The sequence below is a fragment of the Pipistrellus kuhlii genome, unplaced genomic scaffold, assembly GCF_014108245.1.
Source record: "Pipistrellus kuhlii isolate mPipKuh1 unplaced genomic scaffold, mPipKuh1.p scaffold_m20_p_5, whole genome shotgun sequence".
NCBI lineage: Eukaryota > Metazoa > Chordata > Mammalia > Chiroptera > Vespertilionidae > Pipistrellus > Pipistrellus kuhlii.
In genome coordinates, this window is record NW_023425551.1 from 5,420,662 (window position 1) to 5,437,690 (window position 17,029).

The 17,029-nt window shown below is 43.1% G+C and overlaps 1 protein-coding gene across 1 annotated transcript in view; it reads right to left on the reverse strand.

The window, feature by feature from the left end:
- Positions 1-17,029, reverse strand: part of PLEKHG1 (pleckstrin homology and RhoGEF domain containing G1) — a 187,517-nt gene that overhangs the window by 118,738 nt on the left and 51,750 nt on the right. Inside the window, exon 2 of the mRNA XM_036413907.2 lies at positions 15,320-15,378. The gene's annotated coding sequence lies outside the window, so the exon portion shown is untranslated. The remainder of the gene's footprint in view (positions 1-15,319; positions 15,379-17,029) is intronic.

The window sequence follows — 17,029 nt, forward strand, 5'->3', positions numbered from 1 at the left end:
GAAGCTCAGATGCCATCTCAGCAGTTCTTCAGCCCCCATGCACCCAGGAAAAAGTATTCTATTCTTCCCCTCTGCTCCTACGCAATTTGTACAATAGGCGCTCCCAGCTCCCAGCTCTCAGCTCTTTACAATGATAAGCCTTGAAGGATTTAGTCTCTCTCCATTTGAGGACTAGCTCTACCCCAGGAATCCCCTTTTGTGTCTCTTGAAACCACTATGTAACTTGCAAATGCTTGAGTTAAAAGGAAAGAACGGTGGTTTTTATAGCAATCTTATTTTAGCCATCCAACACAACTAGGTGGGGAAGAAACAAAGAAGCCCTGAGAGGGCTTAAGTTAAAATGTTAAAATAAGTTAGGGCTAGCCATTGCTTTGAGGCATCACTGCTGTAAAGTAAAAAGATTGCTACCATACTGCTCACAATGATTCGGTGCCCATTTTATTTACATTTAAGGTCAAATGAGACAAATTCTGTTTTGTATTATTTTGTGCAAAGTAGAAGGACTGGAGAAACCATGTATTTTGTACCATTAGAAGTCTGAAATGATTTTCCAGAAACCAATCATAATAAGTAAAAGGAACACCAGTTTTTAAACCTTTATCGCAGACTTTTCCCCCACATAACTCACATGTAATGCGCTGTGATCTTAAAGTCCTTTGTGCACGCATTTCAGGTCAGGCCTGATTAGGAACACTGACTGGAATGCCGGATTCTCACTTGGTGATCAGCCAGCCTGGCTCCATGGAAACCAGCAAGCCCCAACAGATCAAAGACCAGCTTAGCACTCAACAACTGTCCAACAATAGAAACGATGCTCAAAATGGGTACAGTTTCTCGAATGGGCCATTATAGTTCATTGTAGAAGAACTCAAAATCTAAAGAAATGGTTGGCTCTTAAAGAAAACCATAATTCCTTCTTTAGAACTAGACTACAGGGAGTGAGAAACTATTTAAGGGAGCCATTAAACACACACACACACACACACACACACACACACACACAAAAACAACAACTCATTTTGGATTATGTTTAGGAGGAGTTTGGGCTGTTTGAGGTCCCATGATCATTTATTGTTTTGTTTTAAATAACAGCTACAGGTAGGGCAGCCAGTGCGTTATGTCCTGTCCGGGCAGATTACAAATAGCAATGAGGCTACAGAGAGCAGCAAGGTCCCCGTTCAGTGAATGTGTACACATGCGCACAAGGAAGCCTTCTCTGATTCATAGAAAAGCTCTCCCACCAAAGACAACCAGCAAAATAGCAAGTAGACATTTAGACTCGATCTTCACTTTTATATTCCTGGAAAGACTGATTTGTATATAAGCATTTAGCCATCCTATACAACTCATCTTCAAATATTTCTGCTCTTTATGTCTCTTTAGACACACATCTCAGTTAGGCAAGATGTTTCAAAACCTATTGATACCGGCTGAGAAATCTTCCAAAGAGCAAGTAGCACTCAAAAATAAGATAACACTTTACTTGGTATTGTTGGGGGTGAGCGGAGGGTTTAATACCAACTTTCCTTGTGAAGGAGGGTCAGTTCTGTTTTCTACAGCTTCACTTTTTCCCATACATCTGAATTTAGTTTCTTCTCTAAAAGCTTCTCAAACAAGGTCAATGAAGAGACAGTGGCATCAGTTGTATAACAATTCCAGTTGAGAGGCGGAAGCAAGGCAGGCAGGCAGGCCCACTGAGGCCAAGTTTACCCATTACAAATCCCTGTGGCCTTACCTGTGCTTTTCTCCTATGACTTGAGCTCCAGAGTAGGGCTCCATACACCACCTCAACCATCTTCCCTGGATTGCCAAGCATTAAGGAATAAAGGAACAAATGCCATACGCAGCTGGGGGGAGGGGGGGTGTTACCACCCATTTTATAGTTGAGAGAATCAGCAGTCTTCCCCAGTGGTCCTTTGCCTTTATGGAACCAAGCAAACTCATCCAGCGGGAAGAGAGTCACCTGCTTAGCCTTGACATTAATTATTAAATCAAATAATTGAAGCCTTGGTGGAGGCAGGAAAGAAAATTCTACCTCTTTCTAAAGCTTTCTTTTCTAATGCCATAGTATTGTTGGGAAAAAGGGGGACAAGGAGAAATTTTGTCCTATAGTGATAGTGGCATAAAGGACTGAAACCTATTTAAGTAACTTGCACACAAACTGTGCTCTAATCATTCTAAGTCCAAACTCAAATTCTGGGGTCTGGGACACATTTTCCCACAGGTGTAACACTATAAAGGATAATAAACAGGTTACAAAACCGCCTACATTGGTCTATTTCAGTGGTTGGCAAACTCATTAGCCAACAGAGCAGCAAACGGCGGCTCTTGAGCTTCATGTGGCTCGCGATCCGCACTTTGCCGACCACTGGTCTATTTAACTTGGTTGTCAAACACCACAAGGAGCCAGTACTCCTGATGACAACCTAGCTCCACCCAGCTGTCCAAGCCTAGGAGCCGGGAAGGCATCCTCAACATTGTTCTCCTGTCCCCATGCCCCGACTCTACAATCTATGTCTGAAAACAGAAAGTATTTCCTAATGGAGTAATTTTCACTTTAAATTCCATGAGCTTTTAGAAGCATCTCCCCAATTCAGCACAGAATACAGAATGACTTGTATGACATGCTCCGAAGAACAAAGCACTAAATGGCCTCCAAGCAGGTTCTATGCATGAGTGACTCTGGATGGCAGTGTCAGCTGAATTGTGGGCACTTTCTAGTCATGGAGACCTCAGCAACTTAGACCAGAAGATGAAGACAACACCATGGCTGCTCATACATGAGACATGCTCTGCCTCCCACCAGGTGCCAAGAAATAACTTGAGAGGGCCTTCGTAAAAGAATGGACAGTCTGCAGCAGTATGTAGGGATAAGAGCCAGGAATCGACAGATTACCATAAGAATGCATCCAATAAGTACAGTAGCCCCACTTCAACGGGCACCGTGGGTTGCTTACCCAGCACCTATTCTCCACTTGTCACTTCCCAACAACTTACTTTAAGTATCCACCTCCTTGTCCCTTCTACTCACAGACATATAGAAGTGCAGCTGATCTCATCCCCAACACTATTGGTGGGCCCTGGTTCATCTAAGCCAATCAGTGCACAGTATTCTTAGTGTGGTTATTGCTCTCCATGATGTAAGGGGCCTTATCAGATTGGAAGAAGGGACTTCGATAGTTCATGGCTGAGGTTCCTCACTTTCTTCTGTTCATTCATTTGTGTTTAGCCACTATCTGGTGACCATTTAGGGGAGCCTGCCTGAGGAAGAAGCCAAGAACAATGGCAGAACGAAAGATGAGAGAAACTAAATCCTCTGTGACATTCCTGACTGGCCCAGTTAATGATCCTTAGAGGACACACTTCCTCAGAAGCAGGTTAGTAGTTTCTTTTTGTCTTAGCACATTTAAGTAAGAATCTGTATCACAGTCTAAAATGTTCTATCGATTAAAGTGATAAAATTCCAGTGAAACATTGAAAGTATAAGACCTTGGGTATGGGGGAGTGGAAGATAAAGATGTAATACGTATGAGTGTGCTTTGAATGTTAGAAAAGGAAGTGTCTTACCTACTCCTAGTGTTTTCTCTCTGAAAGGATATTGATAGGTTAAAATAAAAATTCTTTAGAATTTAAATCTTCCATTTGCTATAAGTCTAAAATACAAAATACAAATGCTCATAAATCTAAGTGAGAGAGTGTAAGTCTTCAATATGCTCTAAATCATTCAGGAACCCCATTTTCCTGAACCAAGACACCTTATTATTTAACTCACTTACTGAGCCACTGCTCAGTATACAAGAACAAACAAAACTAAATAACTCTTAAGGCTAAAACTTGGTGGGAGTTGGGGAGAGATAATTAATCCTCTCTATTTATAAATGTAAACATCTAGTGTTTAAAGTGGTGCTCCCAAAGCATGGATGATTTGTTTAATAGTAAGTCTGAAAGAACTTCCGAGAAATGGTTGGAAATAATGAGAAGAAAAAGTTTCTTGGCTGTCTTTCAAGAGGGTCAGAAGAATGATCACAGAGGAAGAAAAATAAAGTGTTCAATATCTCCCAGCAGGTCAGCTGGTCATGTCAGCGGCCCTCCTTCCCATCTGTTTTTTTGTTCTCTAAAATGATCCCATGAGCATCATAATCATTTTCTTAAGTGTTTAAAGTTTCTCAGATAGGAAAGCTCATATTCATAAAAAAAACATAAATGTGGAAAACTTTGAAAATGTATTTTGTGTCTCAGGAACACATAGTGGAGGCTGGTATCTAAGTGTACGACAGCGGTAGAACAGTTCATTGAGTTCCGAAGGAAGGAAACCCTAGATTCCCCATGAGTGACTAGCATTTTACAGTTCTCTACTCAGGCTCACTCAAGTCTACACCTACAGGCAGAACCAATTTAAACGTGGAACATGTTCCAAAAGACTCCTGGTACATGTTTTTTATTATTATTATTATTATTATTATTATTATTATTATTTCTACAGAAAAATCTGCTCCAGGTTCTAATGGTATACACAGGCAAAAGTAGGTTTACAGCTATTTGTATGAAAAATAGCATAATACAAAAATAAACTCTGTGTTTTGCACACTCACAATTATAAACCTACCTTGTCCTACCCTGTATGGTTCCCAGCTCTGTCCATAAAACCTTTTTAACCTCTAATGATCCTCAAATGTGGGATCTACCCGCAGCTTATCAGGGTTTTTATGGAAGAATACGTCTAAGATAACAGGGGGGAACCTAAGGGGGAAGATGCGTTTTTGAAAAAAGGAGGGACAGGCAAAAATTTCCTTACCCTCTTTCTCCTCTCCTTCAACCTCGCACATTCTCCCCTTGGGATGGAGGACGGAGTAGGACTTCCACAATGTGTATGCTTCTCCTTTCTACAGCTGAATTTCCCCTCCTCCTCCTTCCCCTAAGAGGCTCAAGCTGGCCACCATTCTCATGGTCTCCTCTCAGGATACGAGGTCCTCTCAGCATTGCTCATTTAAAAGCCTTCCACCTAAGCTCCTGCCACAAAATAAGGATGCCTGGGTCTCGGAGTATCAGAATTAAAACCGGGCTAACATGAAGAACAAACAGACTTGGAAGGGCTATGCAGCTGACTCCTATCATTGCTCTGCGGTGCCCAGGAGACTCTCCTGGGTCACCCTTCTGTGTCTGTGTTACTGCAGTTCGATAGCTCCTGGTGCATCTCTAGAGTCCAGACACATCACATAATAGAAATGGTTTTCGCCTCACTCTCTAGTTGTGGGAGGTTCTCTAGGAGGTGAGATTTGTCCACAGATTTTGGAATTTCAATTGTTTGTGGGAGCCCTGGGGAAGAATGTTGGTAACGGAATTAGCCTCCCAAGTGACCCACTGCGTCTCTGGCACAGTTTGGATTAATAGGCTGTGTTTGCTGCAGGACTGCCCATGCACAGCTTTATGTTTAATGAGGAAAAAATACACTTTGAAATATTTTTTAATGGACTTTTGGAGAACAACCCCGGCTTAAACCGCAAATGGGCAGCGCGCGCACACACACACACACACACACACACACGCTGTGTATACACATGGCTCTACTGACGGCATCCTTACCGGTTCCGTCTTTCCCTACAGAATCCTCGTCTGGAATGTTCCAGTGTTCTCCAAAAATTCAAAATTTTCTCTTGAAAGGGCTTTTTGCTGAGAGAGATCTTTCTAGATCCCAGTGGCGGGGTGTCTGAGCCAGCCCCCCCCCCCTCCCCCGCGCGCCCTCTGAGGCTTTATATAGCATCCTCTCCCAGGCAGATGCTGAGGCTGAGGGCACAGGGAGAAGAACTCAGTCAACCGAGCCTGGCATTCCATGGGAGGACACCTCCCCAGAGCGGGTGGAGGGCGTGGCTTCCAACTCTTCACTCTGTCCTGGACCCCAAGAAGGAGAGTGCCTTTTGGGGGTTGGGGGTGGGGCGGCTCTTCCAAAGGACCCCACACAGTTCAGTTTCCCAGCTTTGAACCTGGCAGGCCAAGGACACCTGTTTTCCTTAGACACATATTTCAACAAAAATGACATTTCCTATGTAGGAAAAATAGTGCCAGAATTAGTCACATATGTTTTGTTTAGGAACGGACTAAATGCAAGTGCATTGAAATGTGGTTTTTGGATGGCCTGGGAAACTTGCCTACAACTTGTTTCAAATGATTTGTTTTCTGCCAATCCTTATATTGTTTGAAGAGGGTGCCCCAAACCTCCAGTTAGGACCAGAAGTAAAGCATGGGATTTTAAACCCTGGAATTGTGGAAAGCCCACAATTAACCAAATGGCCCCTTCGGTGTAAAAGTGCCACCACCTTAGACCTTGGATGGCTCTTCCTCAGGCTTATTGCATAGGACTGTTCTGCCCGCCAGACTCGCCCATAGGAAAACCCGAGGGGCGGGGGAAGAACAAGTGATGTGGGCTGAAGAGGCACAGAAGGAAAAGGAAAGTCCACCCCAGAAAAGATGTAAGCCCGGAAAATAATAAAGAAAATGAAGATGATGAGAATATTTCCTAATTTGGAGCTACACCAAGAAAAAAAGCATGATGGGCTTTAAGATTTCCCAGGGTTCAAAAGACAGCTGTATCAGACACATTGGACAGGAAACTTTTTTTGAATTTTACATTTTACTCTGCAATATCTTTCTCACTCAAACTCTGAACAAAGGAATCTGGGCTAAAGCTAGAGAGGGGCACCTATCTGTGGACTCTCTCTACTTCACTCCAACTCAGCTCATTGATTGTCTACAAATGTAGTGAGATTTCTTAATTTGAGTCCAAAGAGTTTGTGAATAGTTAGGTGCAGGCGCCAGGCTACGACCACTTTCGACCTAGTCCTGCCTCTAAATTCCTTTGGCCCATTAGAACAGGATTAACAGCTCTCAAGGAGGCATTTGGAGAAGCATTTTCAAGATCACAAAGCAGTGTCAAGAGGCACCGCATAATTAAAATTGCTAAATGAATTGTTCGGAGGGAACTGATATGGCAGCTCAGAGGAGGGGGCAGATAAAATCAGGCTGGAGCAATTTAAAAAGGAGGAGAAATTTGAACTGAGTTTAAAAGGACAGATAAGGTCTAGATAATAGCATTACCGCCACCGCCCTCTGGCTCCGGCTGAGAGCCTGCCAAGGGCCGCCCTCACAGCGGCAGGCATTGCCCACGTTCTCTGCAGCTCCGTAATCCGTAATCCGCTGGAGGGAGGCAACTGGCATGATGTTCTAGATGAGGATGGCAAAAACCTATCGGGGGCTCCCATGAAGAAAGCAGGCTGAGACCCACACCCAGGACCAGCCGGCCCCAGAACCCACTGTGCTTCTGTCCCACCAGCCCCATGAGCAGAGAGAGGTCTGGGAGGCACAAAATGCACACTCCTGGATCAGATGATTTAGAGATGGGAAAGAAAAAAGGTTGGAGCACAGGGAGCGAGCACCAACATGCCACGGTGGGTTTTAGACCAGACACCTGGCATAATGAGCCCAGCACTTTGGTGGACCAGCCTGGCGGGCGGAATGCATTGGAAGCTCCAGAGTTCAGGAAAACCAAAGAGAGAAGACCCGGCCCTTCTGCCCCAACGTGGCAGCACGGAGGCCTGCATGGAGGGGCTGGGGGGGCATTGCACCCTCCCCGCCAGTGAAGAGCCACTGGATGTGGACTTGCACTTGGATATTTTTTAAGAGATAGTTTTGTTGACTCCAGAGAGGAAGAGAGAGGGAGAGAAAGGCAGAAATATCAATAATGAGAGCGAATCATTGATTGGCTATCTCCCGCATGCCTCACACTGGGGACTGAGCCGAGCCCGCAACCTAGGCATGTACCCTGACCAGGAATTGAACCGTGACCGCTTGGTTCATAGGTCGATGCTCAATCACTGAGCCACACTGGCTAAGCCACTGGGTATTTGTAACCAGTCGTGTTTCAAAAACTACCAGTTGTGTGGCCTTGGGCAATGGCTTACATCTCGGAGAGCTTCAGTTTCCTAACCTGTACAGCCCGATTCATGATAATAACCGCACAGGCTCAGAGACTAAGGAAAAGTAGGTAGAATGTGGTTTGTGGTAAAAGCGCAAATGTTCTCTCTCTCTTTTTTTCCTCCCTACAAGGTCATGGAGATGGAATAGAAGAGACGTGACAGATGGTCAGATAAGTTTCGTGAGATTTGGTGGTAAATTAGATATTGGAGGTTGGGATGGGGAGAAAGATAAGAAAAAGATGTCAAATGTGCATTTGAAATGATAAGCCTACAGGAAAATACCTTCATTTTTCTCCAATAGGAGTTAGGAAAAAGTGGCAGTCTGAAGAACAAGTGGCCTTTGGGGTGACAGGGAGATCCCTGATTGAAAACACCCAGAACAAAGGAGATGAGACAGGAAGCTTAGGAAGGAGAGGGAAACCAGGGCAGAACAAGTTGGCCATCGCTTGCTGAGAGCACAGTTGCTCTAATATTCCATTTGGGAGGACCTTTGTGAAATTGCTACACTTTTTTCTTAGAGTGACTAAGCTTTAGAAATCAAAGGAATATATATGGAGTTACCACATTTTTAGAAACCAGACCCCACATTTTTTAAGACAAAGAATATTAAAAGAAAACAGTCTACTTAATACAGGACTTAAGATCAATTGCAACTGCATGTCTTTTGATTTCCAAGCACAATGATGGCTTTAATGCCCTGCTTAGCTCTAACACTCCTTATCGCCGATGTAATCTTCCTCCAGAACAGGCTCTTTTTACGGCACAGAGAAGCCTGGGTGTGTAAGGCAATAATCAAACACAGATTCCAAAAGCATGCAGACCTTGAAAAATGCAGCTGAAATGGCGATGGCTGGGATTTGAATGAGACAGAAGAAAGGGGTCAAGATACCAAGATGTGGCAGGGAGGAGGATGGGGGGAGGGTATGGAGAGGAGTGCCAGCTTTATTCCGTCAACATGCACAGGGGCCTAGATTACCTAAAGCTGAAGTGGATAATTCTGTTTTGCTGGCTTCTTAAGCTTGCCGAATCTGGTCCCAAGCTTCTACAAGTTTGTCAAATAGTACAGCTAATTCTCTGTTCCAGACACTGGATTCATGATCCACTGCAGCTGAAAGCAGGTCTGGGGCCACTGAGCGCATACGGCTCTTTTGACACTTTATGTGATGGTCTTTCCACGCTGGTGAGATGGTCGCTGGGCAAGCCCCTGGCCGGTTATCCAGTGGGAGTGCATGGAGCTACTGGGTGGCTCCTCCCACAGGGACAGGTCACAGCATGGCTTCAGTTCATGTATATATGGCTTCTGAGATTGCAACTAATATTAGTTGTGTTTGTGTTTGTGCTGGCCACTTCCTCTTTCCCATACTTGACCTTAAGTCTGCATTTACCAAACTACCTTTTACAGAACTACATAGTAATAAGTCAAAAACAACATAGTAGATTAGCCTGGTGGCATGGCTCAGTGGCTGAGCTTTGACCTATGAACCAGGAGGTCATGGTTCCATTCTGGGTCAGGGCACATGCCTGGCTGAGGGCTTGATCTCCAGTGTCAGGTGTGCAGAACGCAACTGATCAATGATTCTCTCTCATCATTGATGTTTCTGACACACTCTCCCTCTCCCTTCCTCTCTGAAATCAATAACAATATAAACACACACACACACACACACACACACACACACACACACAACACAGATTACAAGAGCAGTAGGAGGGCAGGTTGCTGTGGGGTGGCAGGAGGTATTCTGTGGTTCGATAAGTTTGGGAAATCCTGCCGGTAACACCACCACGTTGAAGACAAAGAGTTCTGGGAAGAAGAGTAAAGGCTCGCAGAAAAGGAAACTCATTTACGTTGCTTAAATCCCAAGCTTACTTGACCATGAACCCTTTTCCCCCTCCCTGTTTTTGACAGAAGCCTATGACCATCATTCCACAAAACTGAGGGCACAGTGTCCTGGGAGTTCCCTAATGCTCAATGCCAGGAATGGGAACTAGTTCCTCATCCCAAAGGCCATCCCCTGGAGAGAAAACAGGTACCTTTTTCTTTAAATATATGACCTTCTCCTCTCAAGAATGGCTGGGGCCCTCTCCTCTCCTTCATCAGACATAAGGAAGGATCTACAGTTCGTCTTCCTCTTCTGGCCCCCACACTCCTCACCCCCAATGTGTCTAGTTCCTACACCAGCTAAAAGTATGCAAACTTCCAGGCGATCTTTTAAAAAATATTTAAATTGTAGTAAAATACAGTTTACTGTCTTCACCATTTTTTGAGTGTACGGTTCAGTAGTGTGAAGCACTTTCACACAGTTGCACAGTCATGCTCCAGAGCCCTTTCATAGGAGATACGTTTGAATAAAGGAGAGGTGCCCAGTACTCAGAGTCAAATCTGCATGTCTTTCTAAATGCCATTTTAGATTTCTGTAACCACTATATTTAGCTATTACAACACTTCACCTTTGATTATAACTTTAAAAAGTAATTTTCCTGACCCCACCATGTCAAGAAATAATCAGGGGATTTTGCACCAGAAGAAGCTGAGGGAAAGCATCGCTGGGACTCTTCAAAGATTACACGCTGTCTTCCAGTGCCGTGCCAGGAATTGCACTGATGGTTCTATTCTTAGCAACCTCCAGCTCAATACAACAACCTATTTATTCACAAAGTGAAACATTTATGCTGTAGCCACTGATGGTTCCTCTATTAGCTGCCTTCCGACACATCTATCCGCCCTAAGTAGGCACTTAGAAGGCCCGGGAATACAGTGGCAAGGTCACCTAGAGGACACGTGGAGGCACCTTTCGCTTCTCCCTAAGCACGTCTTCACCATGTTGTGCGTAAGACACAGGGGGAGTAAGCTCCCATCCCACAGAGCCTTCAGCTGAGACTCTACACTTCTGAGGTGATGCAGAAGCAGCTACTGGCTAGGGACAGGGTCAATGTGACGTCCTCCTGGGCCAGCTCATAAAAAGGCAGTGAGAGTCCTCAGATAGGGATGCAAGGAAAGCGAGTGATGCTTGCCCTCTAGAGAAGAGCATGACCACATAGTAGGGCTACAAGGCACCATGACAGCAGTCATAACAAATATAGGAAGGAAAATAGATCATTTGTGATATTTGGCATCTTCACTATAGCACCCCACCTTCCTGTCTCCTCCGCTCAGCAGTGTAAGGGGCTTGGCATCTGCGAGCAAGTAGTCCAGATCAGGATGCCCCGAGCACCGCAGGGCCTGGTGCGTGCCCTGGAACATTTAGTTGGCACCATTCTTCTCCTCGGGCAGCTCTATGCCATGTACTTCTAGCAGAGGCTTCTCCCTGACACACTGTCACCAAAGAACCGGGCAGGTGAAACCTTGAATAAGAAGGCACTGAGAGTCAATGCAGGGGCGAGAATATTCAGGAAAAAATTAGGTATATCAGAATGTGCTTGTGTGCATATATATCTTTTTGGTAGTACTTCAAAATGTAGTCTTGAAGCTGAATCTCTCTCCCCCTCTCACACACATACCGGTACACACACGTCATACAAACAGAAGAAAATAGTTCATTCTAGTTCTGCTAGGGCCGTGGTCGGCAAACCACAGCTCAAGAGCCACGTGCGGCTCTTTGGCCCTTTGAATGTGGCTCTTCCACAAAATACCACGGCCTGGGCAAGTCTGTTTTGAAGAAGTGGCGTTAGAAGAAGTTTAAGTTTAAAAAATGTGGCTCTCAAAAGAAATTTTAACCATTGTACTGTTGATATCTGGTTCTGTTGACTGATGAGTTTGCCGACCACTGCTCTGGGGTCAACAAACTATGCAAAATAGGTTCTGATTTTACAGAAGTTTCTGCACATTAACAAGTATTACTAAGTAAAGTTGTTTGGTTCCTTCTTATGAGACTCATGTCCTCAGTAGCTGGAGAGAGGGCACGCCTCTCAGAATGCTCTTGCTTTTCTGGCTTAATGTGATGACGTGGTGCCCAGTGATACATCCTGGCTGGCTCCCCTAGGGAGGACAGCTCGTATATATAGTTTGTGGGGAGCAGACTGGTAGATTATTATTTTATATTGTTGTACTATACATATTTTTGTATACCTGCCCAGGCACTTGCTAGTTTGAGAACTAGAGGTTTGGCAGTTCACTTATGTACCCCACACAATTTCAGAACACTTCAGAGGTGTCTACTAAGACTTTTCTTTGGGGGTATGGTGTTTCATCAACTTAATATCAATTTATTTACAATTAAAATAAATAGCTTTCTTAGAAATAAAGGGGCATTTTTCCTTCAGCAGGGGTGGAGGTGGGAGTGGGTGGGGGGAAGAAGGCGCATGGGGTAGCTTGAACCAGCCTGAGATCTGGATGGGTGAGGCGAGCCCAGTGGGACCACTAAGATGGAGAGGGCCGTTAGAAAGAAGAGCTTTTTTGTTGCTATTTTAATTTAGTTCTAGAAGACTAAAAAGATTCCTTCCAGCCCAACTGTCTGTTTTGTGAAAGGGTAAACTGAGCCTTGAGATGAGGACTGACCAGCCTGGCGCAGCCTCACCTCTCCAGGCACTGGGGGCCTGGCCCTTCCAGTGCCAGGTCCCCTCTGTTGTTACCGCAAACCAGAGGCCTGGAGCGGTGGGCGGAGAAGGGGGCTGGGACAGGGGCACGTGACTCTTTCAAATGAGCTCATTCATTCTTCCAGCAAACATTTAAACTTCTCTTATATGCTTGGCTTTTTCTAGAGTGTATGGCAATGAACAAAACACTCAAAGACCCTGGCTCTCGGGGAGTTTATATTTGAGTGGGAACCTCTTTTGAAGAAACAGCCCCCCCCAGACATGCAACACATTCACTCTAAATCAACACGTCATTTTTAGAAGACGCTCTGCGCACCATTCACAAGGCCACTGCAGTGAAGACTAACAAAAATATTTCCTCCCAAACTAGATCACGGTTTCAGAAACAAGCAAACCAGATCAGCCGCGGTAATTGAAAATGCTATAAACACAGGAATACAGATGAGCAATTACGGAGGAACTAAATAAAGCTCTCCGCTCTGGCAGCAGCACTCCCCCGATGGAGCACACACCACTCAGGACAGAAGGATCCTGAGCCCCGTCTTGCTCTCCCTTCCCTTGTTATGTACAGCCAACAGAAAGAACATCAATGGGTCTCTCAAGGGAGAACTTTTCTGTTTTATTCTAAGAAAACATAATGAAGTACCACAGCTATCTCAGCTAAGAATATGTCATCTCTCTTTGTAGCTAGAATTTGGCTGATGAGTACACAGGTGTATAAAATCATTTATAGAAAAGATGATCATTTATAAAAAAGATTACTTCTTTAAAAAAAAAAAAAAAAGCATTCAAATGACTGAATCTGGCTTAGCCGGTGTGGCTCTGTGGTTGGGCATTGACCTATGAACCAGGAAGTCACAGTTCGATTCACGTTCAGAGCATATGCACAGGTTGTGGGCACGATCCCCAACGTGGGGCTTGCAGGAGGCAGCAGATCAATGATTCTCTCTCATCATTGATGTTTCTATCTCTCTTTCCCTCTCCCTTCCTTGCTGAAATCAATAAAATACATTAAACTAAACAGACAGACAAACAACAACAACAACAAAATGACTGAACTTGTCATATATGTAGAGTAAGCCTAACCATGACCCATGGCATTTTTTGACTCCTTCTTCTATAAAATAATATGAAAAATTATATTTTATGAGTGCATTGGAATAAAGAAAGATATATAATCCAGGCTGGGTTCATGATGATATATTCACTATTACCATATTCATTTTATCCTGCTTCTACAAGAAGTTAAAATTAAAACATTTTCGTGGCCACTAAAAGCATCACAGACCCTGGGCACTGTGCCTAATGGATAAGTCAACTCGGAACCACAGGCTCTTAATGTTTCGGCCACTCAGCATTGTAGTCATAAGTTAGGCCGAAATCTTCTGGGACTTTCTTGCCAGTAATGAAGATCTGCCCGTAATGAAGAAAACCATTGTTTTACTAGTTAACAAAACACCAGTGAACTCTGAACTCTGACCCAAGCAAAGTCATCTTTACTCCACTAAAGTAAAGTTGTAATAACTCTGAGTACTTCAAGAAGAAGAATGCCTTGTATCAAACATTTATGACCCCAAAAAGGCATCATTATTTTGCTAGTTAAAGGCAACAAAGCTGGAATCCATTGTAAAACGAAGGCTTTTAATTTTGTTTTTATTTTGCTGTTTTTTTTGCACAGAAGTACCTGGTGTAAAAATGGAAAATATAAACTTGTGAGTAAAAAGCGATAATGTTATACCCACCAGTCTGTTTTGCATCTGTTCCTATCATTCTAGTAAGCATGTGATATGTAAATGTTAGTTCAGCATTTCGGGTCTTGACAAATGGCTTATAATGTGGTCAGAGGATGATAAATTAAAGTACTTAGGAAAGAAACAGAGTAAAAAAAATTGGCTAAACTTAAAAAAAAGGGGGGGAGAGGGCACATCCCCTTCTTTCCTGGCCTTTTATCATCATTGTGGCTTTACAAATACTGCCATCACAAAAGTGACTTGAGAGTTTAAATCCTGAAGAAAAAGAAGTTAAAAAGGACAAGGAGAACTTTTCTGGCTAATGAGAAGCATTTAAACTAGGGGTGTCGAACTCAATCAGAGAAGGGGCCAAAATCTAAAATCCAGCCTAAATCGCGGGCCGAATGGTTTACTGAACAGTCATAAACTGTCATTGTGATGGAAACGCAGCGGAGTGCAGTGATGACAGCGCGGTGCGGGCCGCATTGCAAGGCCTGGCGGGACGGATTTGGCCCGCGGGCCTTGTGTTTGACACATGTGATTTAAACTATTACCTAAAGGCCTGGCCAGTGTGGCTCAGTGCTTGAGCATTGACCTATGGACCAGGAGGTCACGGTTCAATTCCCAGTCAGGGCATGGACCCCGGTGGGGGCATGCAGGAGGCAGCTGATCAGTGATTCTCTTTCATAGTTGATGTTTCTATCTCTCTCTCTCCCTCTCTTTTCCTCTCTAAAATCAATAAAAATATATATTTTTAAAAGTTGCCTAAAGACTGACTCATTAGCTAGAAATCCAACAGGAAGAAATGACTCTAAAGTGGGTCTCACTATGGTTCACTCTTCCTGACTTCATTTCATTCTTCATGTAGGCATTTTGAAGTATGCATTTTCTTTTCTAATTCATCCTGTACTTAGAATATTCATCCTGGAAAGAATATTTGTTATTCTTTTATAAGATAGGTAAAAGATGGAAACACTGTACCTACAGTGTCCTTATACAAAAATAACTAGCAAACCTATACTCAGAATATATTAATCTTTTGATATGGTTCATAGTCCATAGTGAAAACTGAAAACAACTCACTTTTATAGCGGAATCAATTCCAGTGTCGTCACCCACAGACTCTTGATATCCGTCTTAATCTGGAATGGAAACACGAAACACAAACTGCTAAAGTGAAAACTTAATATTATTGTACTTTCCCACATGGGTGCAAATCAGGGCTCATTTTAAGCAGCAAATGGAACACTGGATTAAAAAAACACACACAAATATCTCAGGGAAATGCCACATCTGTTATTAGTCTATACTAGAATGAATGCAATCCTCATACAATTTAATGTGAAAACAAATACAACCTATAGGATATGGTATTAGAAAGTTATTGATGTCTAATCTTAGACTCAGTTTCTAGTACAGTAATAGGTCACAATAGATCAACACATACTCGTGTTTTCAAAGATGTCAAAATGGCATGTGATAAACTCAGCACCAATATCTGATAACCTCTCAGTAACCTAGAAATACAAAGATCACTTACCATGAGTTTTAGGAAGTTCTAAAACCAACAGTCAACAATTTTATTTAAAAAGTCAGAACAAAATAAAAGATGCTCACCAAGCAATAGGGAGAGGAAATGAACAAACTAAATTACTAGCATCAGCAGGTGACAAAGCTAAATACCTACAAAATTCAAGCGAAACATCTAAAAAATACCCAACTGGAAACAGCAAAGCTGCTATCAGATGATCTGAGAGAGTAATATGTAAAAAGCGGTGTTTTGCTTTTTTGTCCTTGGGCAGCAAGGACCAGTCACAAACAAATGAAATGGAGACAGTCTAAAAATAGATCATAGTAAAAAAAATGATACTTATAATGAAGGATTTATACACAAAACGTTAAAGAAAATTTTTAGCCCTACCTGGTTTGGCTCAGTGGATAGAGTGTTGGCCTGTGGACTGAAGGGTCCTGGGTTCGATTCCTGTCAAGGGCATATACTTTGGTTGCAGGCACATCCCCAGTGGGAAGTGTGCAGGAGGCAGCTGATCAATGTTTCACTCTCATTGATATTTCTAACTCTCTATCTCTCTCTCTTCCTCTCTGTAAAAAAAGATATATATATATATATTTAAAAAGAAAAAATCTTTAGGATAATGCTTTCCTCATGAGAAATGATAAAAAGTACAAAAGTACTTTTACTAAAAGGGGGAGGGGAGGAAGCAGCATATGGCTAGGAAATTCAATAGGAACTAAGCCAATGAATTTATATTTCTGGTCTGTTGAAAGTGAGAGCCCCTTGTGGGGTATGAGACCAGCAAGAGAGCGTTTCCAATCAGCGGTGCTTACTTATAGGTGAATACTGAGAACCTCAGAGGCTGCTCTATAAAATCAAGATAGGATTTTTTTTTTTTAAAAACCACATTAAGAATATTTGATTATCCGGCCCAAAGTGCAAAATATATTACACTAGGACATTAAATAAAAATAGAATTTTATGTAAAACAACCCACCCACTTTTGATGGTTGGGGGAAGACTATAAATACCCATTGATGTTACATTGGTGAAAAGGAAATGCTGACTGCACGTCACTGAATCACGGTGAAATAGGTCATGTTTTATTGCTTTTGGCCAAGAAACAATACTAAGCTCATAGTCTGGAGAGTATGCAGGGGGATGCTTAAAATACATTATATAGGCAAACACAACTGAAAGTGCTTTTGAGTATAAAAATAAATTAAATGTCAGGGTTGGTTCTGTAAAAAGGAGACACAAATCCAATATGTCACCATGTC